Source organism: Vulpes lagopus, chromosome 19, assembly GCF_018345385.1.
Source record: "Vulpes lagopus strain Blue_001 chromosome 19, ASM1834538v1, whole genome shotgun sequence".
Classification (NCBI taxonomy): Eukaryota; Metazoa; Chordata; class Mammalia; order Carnivora; family Canidae; genus Vulpes; species Vulpes lagopus.
This window is the reverse complement of record NC_054842.1, coordinates 15,305,044-15,320,360: the sequence shown is the minus strand read 5'-3', so window position 1 is coordinate 15,320,360 and position 15,317 is coordinate 15,305,044. Positions and strand designations below refer to the sequence as shown.

At 36.0% G+C, this 15,317-nt stretch overlaps 1 protein-coding gene across 21 annotated transcripts in view; it reads left to right on the top strand.

Moving 5' to 3' along the window:
• RBMS3 (RNA binding motif single stranded interacting protein 3) overlaps positions 1-15,317 on the top strand; it is a 1,727,904-nt gene that overhangs the window by 1,142,482 nt on the left and 570,105 nt on the right. The window lies entirely within an intron of this gene.

Below are 15,317 nucleotides of genomic sequence, written 5' to 3'. Positions count from 1 at the left end.
TATTTCATGTACTTGCAAAGTATCAATCATGAAAGTAGATTTTTGTCTTATTCATCATGAGACATTATGTTAGTGCCTGGATTATAGGAGTCAGTCAATAAACATTTACAAAATATGTGCAAAGTAAAATTTATGAATAAGTTAAATGTAATTTAATCACATTTATTGTTCATGATAATTTAATAATATATCCTCCTGAAAGCTTTTAAATCTTGCCTAGTTGATAATATTCTTCTGAGTTATTTGTTAAAATTACAGATAACAAAATTTTGTAAACAACAATCCATGACACTGCAGTGGGAGTAAGGTTACATGCATCTAGGTGTGAGTTGCCTCAGTGAGATTGATCAATCACTACTGCTCATCTGTGATGGCAAAGGCAACAGAAGAGAATCTACCTTGCCCGTACTTGAATGGAAAGAGGTCATGCCAGGCATCATTTGACTGCAGTTGACTATCACACCATTGCAAAAATGGCACGTCTGCAGAGAAACCATAGGAACTTTCTTTTTTCCATATTATATAATTGTTGTTCCAAAGCAAAGTGCCTAATTCACCCTGCTGACAAGCCCCTCCCCCCTTTTCTTGAAGGAGCCATTATTTCTACAGATTTCTTTACCAATGAGTAAACTTTTGCTGGTTTATGTGTGAACATGATACCACAAGGGTAAAGCTACATATTTGAAAGTCAGTCTCAGATGGGCATAAAATGATGTCCCCAGCACCCCAAGGATATGAGCCATATTTTTTTTATCATGAGACATTGAATTATAAACTTCCAATATATATTTACATGAGAATATGTACAAGAGGCTACATTAGCTCTGTCATTTTGCATCCTAATGCTGCCTCAGAAGAGGTAAACTTTTCAAACTATTTCATTTGAGAAATTTCCTTCCTCTTTATAAAACCTGAAACTTGCTTTAAAATTTAGCATTTTCTGTGACAATTCTCAACACAATCTGCTTGTATTTTTTTTTTGTAATGTTGATACATTTTTATTGAACTCTTGGAAGAACAGAATCCTTTCCATGGCTTGTAATATGATATAGTGTGTGAACATATGTGCAGACATATCCTATGTCTATGTGTAGTCATTCACTCAACATTTTAGAGACCTCGTTTGTTACTCAGAAACTTTGGGATTCTGAGAATTAAAAGGTGCATGGGACTACCCTCAAGGAACTCATGATCCATATGACACCAATATGTAAATAAATACAATAGCAAGGAAAAGGAATGGGCTTTTTGAAATTATTATGGGTGAAACAGCAGAGAAAATTAAAAAAATGAAGAATTCAGGTAGAGATGGCTTAGGAAGTATATATTTCAAATATTACATATGCACACACAGACACACAAAAGCAATTAAATTCATTATGAATGGAAAAACATCAGGATAAGGAAAAAATAAGAAGGGTTGATGGATGATGACTACTTAGCTAATATTATCGTATATTGTATCATATCTCATATCAATTAATATTATCATAGTTCACAAAACTAGGCTTACCATATAGAACAAAAACATCAATGCTACTGATTCTATTAAAGTATGATTTCCTACAGTCCTTGTATTGGCCTCCATGGCCCTCCATGATCATTGTCCCCACCCCTTGTCTCTTTGACTGCATCTCCTTTTCCTTTTCTGGCTGGTCCGTCTTGCTCCAGCTACAGAGGCCTCCTTGCTGATCCTCAGACATGGCCTTGCTTCAGTACTTTTTCACTATCTATTCTTTCTGTCTGAAAGACTCTTCCCTTAGAGAACTGTACTTTAAAGGCTTTGTTCAGATATTACCTTTTTAATCAAGTCTACTTAGATGACCCTTTTCAAATTTACAAACTGCACCTCCTGCCCCTTCCCTGAGTCCCACATTCCATCCTCCAATATTAGTCTGTTCAGTTGTATGTTGGGCTGTAGAGTCCATCTGTAAAGAAGAATGCACAATACTTTCTGATCCTGAATGCCAATTTCTAATTCAAATATGAAAAGCATCAGGAACCAGTTATCATGGGACCCCATTCCTCTCTATTGCTGTCACATTCTTCCATAATTTTCCCTAACCACAATTGGAACTGGGCCATGCCAACCTTCTGGAATTAGTTATTAGCTTACATATTGGCAATAAACACATGAATGTTCACCTAAATGGAGTGTAAGTATGTGTGTGATATGCATTTATATAAAGGCAGATAGGATATTAGAAAAACATTGAGTCAGAAGGAACAAGAAATACTTGGGTCAAATTCTCTCTCTGTAAAATGAAGTAATACCTGTTTTACTTAATTATCAGCATTTCTCATTATGTAAAAATAAGTTAATTTATGTTAAAGTGCTCTTATAACTGGAAACTATGGTTTTCCATTATTGTGACAACTATGAACATTTAAGTGCATGCTTATATTTAATAACAGCTTATATTTTTCTAAAACATGCTACTTTCAAATGTACATTCATGTGTCATTATTCTCATTTTCTAAAAAAAATCATTGAAATTGCTTTAATGTTAAAACTTAGATTCAGAGATCAGTGACTCATCTATGATCAAATTCCTGCTAAATGAGTCCTCCACTGTTTGATTGTGTTTTTTTTCCCTACATAAATAATGAGACAAGTAATGGGGTCAATATGGAGGGAAACTGGAATGAGAAAATCATCATAAGAGATCAAAGTGAAAAAGCATCAATTGACGCTAAATCTAGGGAGGAAATTTTGATGAGTGATTATGACTTTTCATAGATTAGTTGGAAGCTAACAAAAATAGTAACTATACAATAAGAAAATCAACCAGTACTTTGATTGGATGACCTCCATCACCAACGAGGAAGAAATGGACACCAAGTACCTGTGGATATTGTGTCTTGAAAAGGACACTAATACCATTTACATCTGTTCCAGCCAGGAGTGATATATAACCTGAATTTAAGCACAAGGAAACATCAAATGAATCTAAGATAAAGATAATTTTTAAAAATGTATTTTATTTATTTACTTGACAAAGGGAAAGAGAGAGAGCACAAGCAGGGGGAGTGGCAGGCAGAGGAGAAGCAGACTCCCCACTGAGCAGGAAACCTGACAGGGGGCTCAATCCCAGGACCCTGGGATCATGACTGGGTTGAAATAATATGCTTAATTGACTGAGACACCTAGGCATCCCTAAGATCATTTTTAAAACAAAACAACTCTTTCAAAATTGTCAATGTTATGAAAGGAAAAAAGAAAGAAAGAAAGAAAAAGACCAAAGAAATGTTTTTGTTAAAGGATACCAAAGAGGACAATGAAATGCACTGTTACGAACACCTATACTGTGGGGAAAATGCTATTAATGCCACCCCCCAAAAAATGTTTTGAGATAGATAAATGAGTGGACAGTGAGAGAAAGAGAACAACACATTTAAATCAAATTAGGAAAAAAATGTAACAGATAAATCTGAGGAAAAGGCAGGGGTATTTGTATATATTCTTTGTGCTATTTTTGCAACTTTTCTGTGTATGGAGTTACTATACTTCCAAATAAGTCATTAAAAAAATAAGAGAACTCTAGGTTATCATTTAGTGCAACAGTTGAGACTTCTTGACTCTTCTGACAGGGAGTTTATTTTCTTTACTAAATGCCTAACTTACAATCAGGTAGGGACTTAGTCTCTTGGGAAGGTAAGATGTTTTGTGCATAAAAATAGCATTACAGAGGTGTTTGATATGTTAATATTTTACTGCGTTTTCATTTTTTATTATTTATTAATGAAATGCAGTTGTCTTTGAAGCCTGCTGAGTGTTTAATAATGAAATTGTGCAAAGTTCATTTTCAAATGTCTGCGCCCCATATGTGTTAAGAAGACAAATTCAATATGCACTTCAAATCACTTTATAAGGGTTGGACCACTGAGTTAACCAACTGATGCTTTTTAACTGCATGTTTATATATACAATGACGGAATGACTAGGCATGTTATGAGTTTATGTGTTGTATGCACAGTGTCCATTCACTGAGCTTTTGGTTATATGGTCCTGGACATCTACTTATGTGTTCATCTAGCACTCTTTAGTAACATCTCCCATGGTCTACACTTGAATTTATTCATTTTAAAAGACTGATTATATATATATTTTTCTAAATTGCCAGTAAATTTAGTAAATTAGAGTAAATCTCAATTTGTGGAGATGCTACCAAAAAATCGGTCTTGGTCTTAAATGGTAACTGTGTTGAATGATTCTTCTCAACTTTTCCCATTTATCCTCTCTGTGTGCAGTGCAAGAGTTGCCCTTAGCTAGTTTGGAATGAGGATTAGTAATGCTAACTTTAGACCTCAAGAGAAGCAAGAGATCACCTAAGACAGCCATGTTCCAAATTCTGCATCATTTGTCCTCCTTTTCCTCTCCTTCCTCCATACTCACTACCCTCCTCCTGCCCTCACCCACCTCTTACAGTTCTTTACTTCCAGGCTTTTATCCACTTTTGTCTCAAGAGAACTGGACATAGCCACAGGGTCTTGCTGTGGGATCAGTGACAGAATAAATAGTCCAAATGCTTCCATGATGACCAAGTGCTCAAACTGTGGTGAAGAAGGAGAGACTGCTTTTAAATCTCCCCTTGGCCTTGGAGGAATTATATACATAGCTACTCTGTGGGCCATTGCTGAGGGTGGAAAGTCTTTATACATAAATGGACCTGAGTTTAAATCCCTTCTCTACCACTTACTAGCAGGGTAAACATCATAATCCAGCCTCTTTGAATCAGACTCCTCATTCATCAAATGGAGGTAATGACAATACCAACTCAGAGGATTCTTGGGATGGAATGAGATTACACGTGAAAAATAACCACTACAGTGACTGGCATGCTGTCCAACATGCTATTAGCATTGTTATTTTATTCAGAAATGTTATTTCCTTAATTTCAGTTTTTTTGGGGTTCATGCTTCAACCCCAAGGCAGTCTTCTGTGAGTTCTTTTTGGTTAGGAAGCAGGATGGACACAATTTGTGTGCAGGATGGGTGAGCCATATGACTCTCCTTCACTTCTGTAGTCCTCAAGAAGTAGCCCAGTGAGGTCCAGTGAGCACTGTCTCATCAGTGCACTGCCTAGAACTGTGTGCCAGCTATTCGAGTCAGTAAAATAATCTTTTAACTGATAATAACCAGATCTTGGGTTGTCAAAAGCCAGAATTATTATTTTTTAAAGATTATTTATTTATTTATTTATTAATTCATTCATTCATTTATTCATTCATGACAGAGAGAAAGAGAGAGGAGAGAGAGAGAGAGGGAGAAGCAGGCCCCATGCAGGGAGCCCGATGTGGGACTAGATTCCAGGTCTTCAGGATCACACCCTGGGCTGAAGGCAGCGCTAAACCGCTGGGCCACCAGGGCTGCCCTATTATTATTATTATTATTATTATTATTATTATTATTATTAATTTGAAAATTCTTCTGAGTTAGAGATGAAAAGATCTTTCTCAGATCTTCCCCACTGGCAGAATTCCAGCCAGAACACATGGCCATTGCCATCATGACAATTTGTGACTAGGACTTCTGGAAATGCTGTCAAGATGGGTAAGCAGTAAAATAGTGTTCTGAGTGCTTAAAAGACCCCTGTCTTCCAAGAATGCCATGTGCTGCAAGTGTCAAGTGACCTGAGAAATGTTTACATGGCATGAATAAAACCAAGAACTGTGAACCTCAACCAGTCTATTTTTTATGGTGTGTTGACATGCAGGAAGACACTTATAAAGGAGAGAATGTGATTTAGGCTCTTGGAGCTCAGCTTTGAAGAGCAGGGTCTCAGTGTTTTTGTTACGATTTTCTGCTGTACATCTGGGAAATGTTTGTTGAGAGTGTGAATCACTTTGTAGCTCTCCTCAGAAAAGCGTTTCCGTTCCCCATGCTCCCAGGCTGCCGGTGCTAGGCAGTGTTCCTTGGCGGAATGCCAGCTTTGCAAAATCATTTCTTCCTATATCAAGCCTCCTCTCTCCTTCTAGTCCAGCCTCATCCCGTTTCCTTGTCCTCAAAAATATTAACTTCCTTTCTTAAATTACAGGGCCATAATCACTTGGAACAGACAAAGAGACAAAGCCCAAATCTCAAACAGCTGTAGTCCTACATTCTCTCTCTCTCTCTCTCTCTCTCTCTCTCTATATATATATATATAGATATAGATATAGATATAGATATAGATATAGATATATCTATCTATCTATATATATATATAGAGAAAGATATGTATATATATCTACACACACATATATATGTATGTATATATATACACACACATACACACATATTAGATATACATTTAGCTATACATATAAATATGCACACAAAATCTACATATATTTCCTTCTCGCAGGCACAGGCTCAGATCAGTAGTAGTTTGGTGGTAAAGCACTTGATTTTGATGGTGGTTTTAACGAAAATCAATTTCTTACGTTTGTGTGCTTGGGTACAATTTAACTGAGCATCTCAACTAAGAAATAAATGCTCTTAGATGCAAGTAAAAGAAAATCTATCAGAGGCTTCACATATTGAGATTTACTTATCTTTTAGAAAAAGAAGAGAAGCACTCCAGGAGTGACTAGTTGCTCAAAAGTTTCAGACACCCATAGCATGTTGGCCTGAGCCACATGATCTCAAAATAGTTGCAGAAACTCCAGGCATCGTGCCCTGATTACATCAGTATCCTGCCTCCGGCCCATGATCAAGGCCTCACTAAAGCCAGAGGGAAAGGAACAAAATCCAAATATGTGTGCCAGCTAAGCCTGTTACCTTGATTAGAAAAGTTATACTTTTCCCAGATGCTCAGAGAGCCAGTTTCCAATTATGCCATGTTAGCCAGAACTGCCCCAAAGTCACTCCTGGCCACAAAACTGCTAGCCAGGGAGAGAAGTAGAATGAAGGATGGTGGCTGAGTCAGCTAACCAATTGTGTTTTTGTGTTTGCCACATGACCCAAGAGAAGACTGAAGAAATATGTATATATGTATGTATATGTATACATATACATATGTACATATGTATATGTATACATATACATACATATATATATTTATATATGTTAGGTAGGGTAGGTTATAACGGGGGAAAGAGTCTGTGAGGTTGAACCCTGTGTACATTGTTATATTCAGGTTTCAAAGAAGTTGAGCAAAAGTATAGCAAAAATTATGTGAACTAAGCCACCTGGGTGGCTTAGTGGTTGAGCCTTTGACTCAGGTCATGATCCCAGGGTCCTGAGATTGAGTCTCACATTGGCTCTCCACGAGGAACCTGCTTCTCCCTCTGCCTGTATCTCTGCCTCTCTCTGTGTGTCTCTCATAAATAAATAAAATTAAAAAAAAGTTTTTGTGAATACAAAAGCAAAAAGGATGTTACACCAACCAGGATATTAAGCTAGAGCAATAAATAAAATTTTTTCATGTTTATTTTCTCTCTGCTAGGGAGAAGAGCTTGATAAGCCTACTAAGGCAATCAAATAATGTCTTTATTTAATTCTGAGACAAATAGTTGAATTCAATTCAAGGAATACTTATGTGCTATCAACTAAGTTCAAAGCACTGTGTTTAATGCCACAGGAATTCTGACACAAGCTACAACATGGATGAATCTTGAAGATATAATGCTAAGTGAAATAAAACAGACATAAACAGACAAATATCATATGATTCTATTTATATAAGATAACTACAGTACTCAAATTTATAGAGACAAAAAGTAGAATACTGGTTACCAGGGGCTGCCAGGAAGTAGAATGAGGATTTATTGTGTAATGGGTATGGAGCGCCTACCTGGAATGATGAAAAAGTTCTGGGTTGAGAGGTGTTTGCTGATGGTTGCATTGTAACATGAGTGTACTTTAGACTAATAAGTTGTACATTTAAAAAATGGTTAAATGGCAAATTTTATGTTATGCATATTTAGCCAGAAAAAAATGAGAACACTTAAAAAAAAAAAAAAAAAACAACCAAAAGCAAAATCCCTGCCAGAAAAGAGCTTTTAATAGAATGGCAAGTGGGAGAAGTACACTGCTTAATTTTAGACAAGGTGGAACATGATGAACAGCCTCAAGTGGAACAATATCTGTAGGGCTCAATAGGTTGAGAGGCCATATTTGCTCAGGCAAACAGGGACATTTTTTCTTTATTTTTATGGCATTTACTAATTAAGATGGATCTTGGTGAATATTTGAGAGTTTTCCAGGGTGGACATGGGGAGGATGATGGTGAGAAATGTGAGGATGATCATATCATTTCTAAGGTAGAGTAAGATTCCTTGCATGGAGTATGGACTATAAATAGAAGAGTAATGTACTAGAAAGTTCAGAGATTAAGTAAATACTAAGGTAAAGAAGATCTATGCATTTTATTGTGTTGTCAGAGACCATGGAAGGCTTCAGATGAGATCTTGATTTAACCAGTATTACTCAACTCAGAGAAGAAGCAGTGCAAATAAAAAGAGGGAATGGGAGCAAGATACGGTTACAACTCTTAATCTTAACTGCTGATGTAATGCAGGGTAGAGCAGAGCAAACTCAGATTTGAGTCCAGTTGACTGGAAGTGAGTGGTTTCATTTCCTCCGATAGGCATCCCTGAGGAAGATAATGAGTTAACTTCTGTTTATTTCAGTAGCACAACTAACAAGTAATAGGACATATAGCTGTGCTCTGGATTCAGTTTTGGGAATCATTCTCTTAAGCACAATGGCCAAAACTTTACCAGAGGGAGAGAGAGAACTATAAAAGAAAACTGAGTTTGGAGCCTTTGAGATATGCCTTCTGGATTTCATGGAGGGTGGGAGAGCAGAGGAGCTGGCATCCCAAAGTGGCAGGATTGGGCAGTCAAACACATTGTGTAAAGAAGACAGAAGAAAGGAGAACTCAAAGCCTGGAATGTAGTTCAAGAATGTCAAATGATAGCATGCAACTCCCTCCACATTTTAGGGAAAATGGCAATCCATTGCAGTGGGTGATTAGAGTCCTCCAAGGACCTGTAAGTGTTTCTAGAGTGGTTATGGCACAACTCAGATGAGAGGATTTTTTTTTTAAGATTTTGTTTATTTATTTATGAGAGAGAGAAAGAGAGAGAGAGAGAGAGAGAGGCAGAGACACAGGCAGAGGGAGAAGCAGGCTCGATGCAGGGAGCCCGATGTGGGATTCCATCCCGGGACTCCAGTATCACACCTCAGGCCTAAGGCAGGCACCAAACTGCTGAGCCACCCAGGGATCCCAGATGAGAGGATCTTGAGAAGGGCAAGAGAAGTTGAGGGAGTGGAATAAACATGTGGTTGACTCTTTAACAAAGCTCAATAATCAAGGAAAGAGAAGATAAGAGCCAAACTTTGGGAGGAAAGCAAGGACCAGTGTAGGATGTTACACACAACAAGCATGTTGCCAAGAGCTAATGACAGAAAAGGGAGAGATTTAAAAATAGGAGAGAGAGGGTAGTCAAATGGGTAGGGATAAATGTGGAGGAGGAAGGAGAAGCTTCTATAGCCCTACACTAACCAATACTGGAAGAGACCAGGAAAAATCAGAGGAAGAGTTAGAAGGAAATCAATTCTAGGTGTAAGGGTAAATGCCAGAACAGCTGAATAGAGGTTGTTATGGAACCTGGGTGAAGACACCAGAGTAAAAACAAACAAGAAAGGATCCTACAAGAAATAGAGGCTAATACAAGGAAGGATAAATTTCATTACTCTCCTTCTAATACTTGTGTAAAAGTTTTCTGTGCTTTTTAAGGTTTTTGGCTTTTTAAAGATTCCTCAGATAAATGATATATAGTATTTGTCTTTCTCTGTCTGACTTATTTTATTTAACATGATGCCTTCAAGATTCATCCATTTTGTTGCAAATGATAGGATTTCCTTTTATTTTTATAGCTTAAGAATATTCCATCATATATATGTGTGTATATGTATGTATATATGTATACACATACACATACATCTATTTTCTTTATTCATTTGCTGATGAACACTCAGGTTGTTTTCATGACTTTTTATTGTGGATAATGCTGCAATGATTATGAGAATGTAGGTATCTCTTTGATATAGTGATTTGTGATATATTTGATTTAATTTCCTTCTAATACATACTCAGAAGTGGAATTACTGGATAAATGGTAGTTTTGTTTTCAATTTTGTGAGGAATCTCCATACTGTTTTCCATAGTGGTTATACCAATTTACATTCTCACAAGCAGTGCACAAGTGTTCCCTTTTCTCCACATCTTCACCAACACTTGTTCTTTTTTTTTAAGGATTTATTTATTTATTAAGGAGAGAGAGAACATGAGCAGGGGGAGAGGCAGAGGGAGAGGAAGGAGAAGCAGACTCCTTGCTGAGTGCAGAGTCCTAGACGACATGGGGCTGACCTGAGCCAAAATCAAGAGCAGATGCTTAACCAATTGAGCCACCCAGGCAACCCAACTTTCTTATTTTTCTGATAATAATTATTCTAACAGGTATGAGGTGATATTTCACTGTAGTTTTGATTTGTAATCTTTTGATAATTAGTGATGTTGGGCATCTTTTCATGTTCTTGGGGGCCATTTGCATGTCTTCTTTGGAAAAAATGTACAGTCAGGTCCTTTACCCATTTTTAATCAGGTTATTTTTCTTCCTATTGAGTTATATGAATTCCTTATATATTTTGGATATTAACTACTATCCGATATGTGGTTTAAAAATATTTGCTCCCATTTGTTAGCTTGTCTCTTCATTTTGTTGACTTTTTAAATTTCTTTTTTTTACATAGAAGTTTTTTAATTTGATGTAGTCCACTTGTTTATTTTTCCTTTTGTTGCTTGTTCTTCTAGTTGTCTTATCCAAAAAATTGTTCCAAGGACAATTTCAAGGAACTTTTCCTCCATGTTTTCTTCTAGGATTTTTAGGGTTTTAGGTCTTATATTTTGAGTTAATCTTTTGTGAGTGGTATAAGTTACAGGTCTAATATCATTCCTTTTCATGTGACTATCTAGTTTCCCTGTACCATTTCTTAAAAAGACTACCTTTTCCCCATTGAGTTATCTTGGCTCCCCTATCAAATAGTATTTGTCTATACATGAATGGGTTTATTTTTGGGATCTTGATTCTATTTTGTTTCATTATATATCTCTGTTTTTATTTTAGTACTTTACTGTTTTGATTACGATAGCTTAAAGGATAGTTTGAAATCAGGAAAAGTGATGCCTTCAACATTCTTCTTTCTCAAGATTACCTTGGCTATTCAGATTCTTTCATGATTACATACAAATTATAGAATTTTTTTCTTTTTTAATCCTGAGAAACACACTTTTGTAATTTTGATAGGGATATCAATAAATCTTTAGATTTTTGGGGGTACCATAGACATTTTAAGAATATTGGTTCTTCTAACCACATGGACATCTTTCCATTACTTTGTCTTCAATTTTTTTCATCAATGTCATAGTTTTCAGTGTACAGATCTTTCACATCCTTGGTTAAATTAATCCCTAAGTATTTTATTGTTTTCAAGGTGACTGCAAATGAAATTGTTTTCTTTATTTCTCTTTCAAGTATTTCCTTGTAGGTATATAAAATCATAACTACTTTCTGTATGTTAATTTGTATCTTGCCACTCTACTGAATTCGTTCATTAGTTCTAACGGTTTGCCATTTCTTTAAATGAAGTGGAAGGTAAATGTCCCAGTGTTTTAAGTACTTTATGAATTACAGTTAAGGACACTGAAATCTCAATAAGGCACTGCCAAGAAAAATGACAGGATTTATAATGGAAGGCTAATTAAAAAATTAAAGCTAAACAAACGAGTAAGTGAATAAATGAAATAAACAAATGTTTGTAGCAGCTTTATTCATAATTTCCAAAACTTGGAAGCAATTAAGTTGTCTTTTGGTAGGTGAATGATGCATCCAGACAATGGAATATTATTCAGTGTTATGAAGAAATTAGATATGAAGCCATGAAAACACATGGAGGAAACTTAAGTGCATATTAACAAGCAAAAGAAGTCAAGCTGAAAAGCCAGTTATACTATAGGATTCCAATAGTACGATATTTTAGAAAAGGAAAACTAAGAAGCCAGCAAAAAAAATCAGTGGTTTTCAGTAGGGAGGAAGGAATGAACACAGATGAAACACAGGAACATAGGTGGAATACAGATGAGTTTTAGGGCAATGAAGCTATTCTGTATGGTACTACACTAGGGGATTTACATCATTATAAATTTGTCAAAATCCATATGTAGAACACCAGCAGTGAACACAAGTATAGACTATGGAGTTAAGGACATAATGACACATTAGTGTAGCTTCATTGATTGTAACAAATGTACCACTGTGGTGCAGGGTACTGATAGTGGTGGAGATTATGGGTGTGCAAGGACAGGAGGTATGTGGGAATTATCTGTAGTTTCTGCTCAATTTTGCTGTGAGCCTAAAATACTCTAAAAATAAAACCTATTATAAATAGTAGACTCCATTGGAGAGATAAATAAATAAAAATTTCCAGAAACAGCTATCACTTGTCAAAAACAACCCATATTAATTATGATTATTAAGAATGTTACGTTCCATCATTTAACATGATACAAATATACTTTGGTAAGATTCCATCAGATTATTGATAAAATGAAGTTATAAACTGTTATGTGAATCTCTCTGAAAGAAACATGCAATCTAACCAGGGCCTCTTATGTTGATAGTTTTTGCATTTTCAGTTTAAAATGGTCAGAAGAGTAGATGGTTTCAGAACAATGTACCTTTTCATCCATGAGGAGATATTTGATGCTTTCATTGGTGGAAAGCTACAGGAAGGAATATTGCTTTTGTTTACTACTGCCTGTTTAAACCGTGAGCATGTTTTAAGAAGAAAGATATGGCAAGATTGCATGGCTTTTAATTTAAATAGTGTTAATGACTTTACTGTCATAGATAGTGTATAGGTGTGTAGAATGACATCAGTGGGAAGTTCTGCATGAAGATTAGGGATAGAAGTCTACCTTCCTTTTAAATACTGCTTATACATCAAATGAACTTTAATTTAATTTTCCTTAAGGTTTGTTTAATGGAGAAGCTTACTTTAGCGAAAAATTTCAGTGCCAGGGATATATCTGTGTCAGTGTTCACATAGGCTGCTACACCTCTTTGCTATCTCATGGTCCTGCTATGATGGTTAATTTTTTTTTATAACTGGAAATCGGAAATTGCCTCAAATTAAAGAAAAACATCTTTGAACAAGTTGCCCCAAAGTAAAGCATTTTAAATGTTAAGAATGTTTGCAGAGCTACCAATACTGTAATTTAGAGAACAACACAGACATCATGCTGTAGTGTGTTAGTTGTTGAGACATGTGGATGATTGCTACTTTCACTAGTATTTACTTTATGCCACAGTGTTGACTTTTATACCAACAATGGCAATAATAATAATAATTATAATAATAAAAGCCCTTAGTAATATATTGATATATATAGATACATATGTGAAAAGAACAGTAAACACAATGGCCATCAGGACATAAGACACAAGAGTGTAAGAAAAATTACACTAATGAATAAAGAGAAAGTTTATCCGAGATAGTTAAGGGAGAATTCAAGGTCATATTGAAGAATCCAGAGAATCATGTATTAAGCCAAATACAAAACTGCTCAATCACCCATCCTTGAAATCAGAGTATTTCAAGAGATTGTGTCTTACTTGTTTTTTATATTCCCTGCAGAGAGTTTCTGTTCAATAAATGTTCCTTGAATGAACACATTAAGCAGTGATGTAGGTTTTTACAACACAACCAAAAATGTGAGTAACATTATATAATAGTTTTGAGATGCGCTCTATCTTTTTCGTTTTGTTTTGTTTTCTAATAGTGATGGCAGTGAGTTAGTAATATTGATTTTCTCAGAGAAATCTTGTAAATGTTTTCCGCTTTGATTTCAAGATATTCTTGCATAGAATTATAATTGGTCAAAAAGCAGAAGATTTTGGAGAGACCTCCTATATACCTTGTGCTGACTCTACAATGTAGCTTCTTTACTAATTGGGCCTGGTATTAGACTTCGATTTTCAAGAGGAGGACAGACCGCTGTCTGCAGTTTTCAGATATGGCCCAGATCTTTACACCAGAGAATATTTAAGCTGAGTCCATAAAGAATTCAGATGGCGGGCTATGGTGATGAACCAGTTTATTGGCACAAAGTAGCTTAGCGGGCCTAAACACAGGGAGACAAAAGACACTATAGGATCAATCATACAATAGCCAAATGCTTTTTATTTACTTACTGAGCATTTAATTTGTACCCTGGAGCAATGAAGAAAAGCGTAAGAGGATTCTTTAATGTTTTAAGCTAAGGGGATAAATGGGAGAGGGGGTTGAGCTGTTGGTCATGAGTCAATCAGATATGACCTCTTCTCAAGTTGAGTAAGATATTGCAAAGTCAGAGATTAAAGGAAACATTCATATATTTCCTACTTTCCTATAGTTCTAAAAATTACAACTCTATTTGGATGTATTTCCTCATCTTGGCAGGAAAATGTGTGGCCATGCCGACTTTACCATCTTCCTATTGCCCTGGTTACCTGAGCTAGGATGTGTAAGGACTGCACCTCCTGCCTTAGGCCCAAGTCATTGTGGGACTCACAGGAAAGGGCAGACTTGAAGAAGCAATGGGATTTCTAGAAGGAGATTTCATGGTTGTTGAAAAACTCTGTTTTAAGGGAGTAGGAGGGTCCGTGTAAATTTTTGGTAAAGCCAATGAAGTAGATGCGGCAAGGAATTGCCATTGAAGTTGAGGAAACACAATCAGTTTTCTCCTTTTCTATGAGTATTAAAAATCTGATGGCAGATATGAAATTAGAGACCTTTATTAGTAGAGAAACAAAATCTTACTCCTGCTTTTAATCTGGGAAAATAATAAACAATCAAAAAACGTTAAGGTCTACGAATATGTCCCAGAGAGAGTACTATATAGTTCTCAAATGGCTCAATGATTTCTCCCTTCCATATGAAACTTCTTGGTAATAGAAATTTGAATTAATTTGATGTTCCTTTGTTACTGACAAAAATCTGTGTCCCTAACTGGATAATGTAACAGCACCATAGTTGAGATCAGGGTAAACAACATTAAGGAGTAGTTGGGAGACCAATACCCTGGGGTTAAGAGGGCCAATTTCCAGCAGTGCTTCTCACCCAATCCAAGATGAAGATCAAGTTTTTGTTTATTTCTAAACCCTCTCAGACTGATGACTTTGGAGAGTATAAAACCAGACAGTTGGGTGTTGTGACAATGTCACACTGGCCTGAACATGTTTAAATTCTTATTCCCAATTTCTCCAATTGACCTTGTTGCAGGCTTA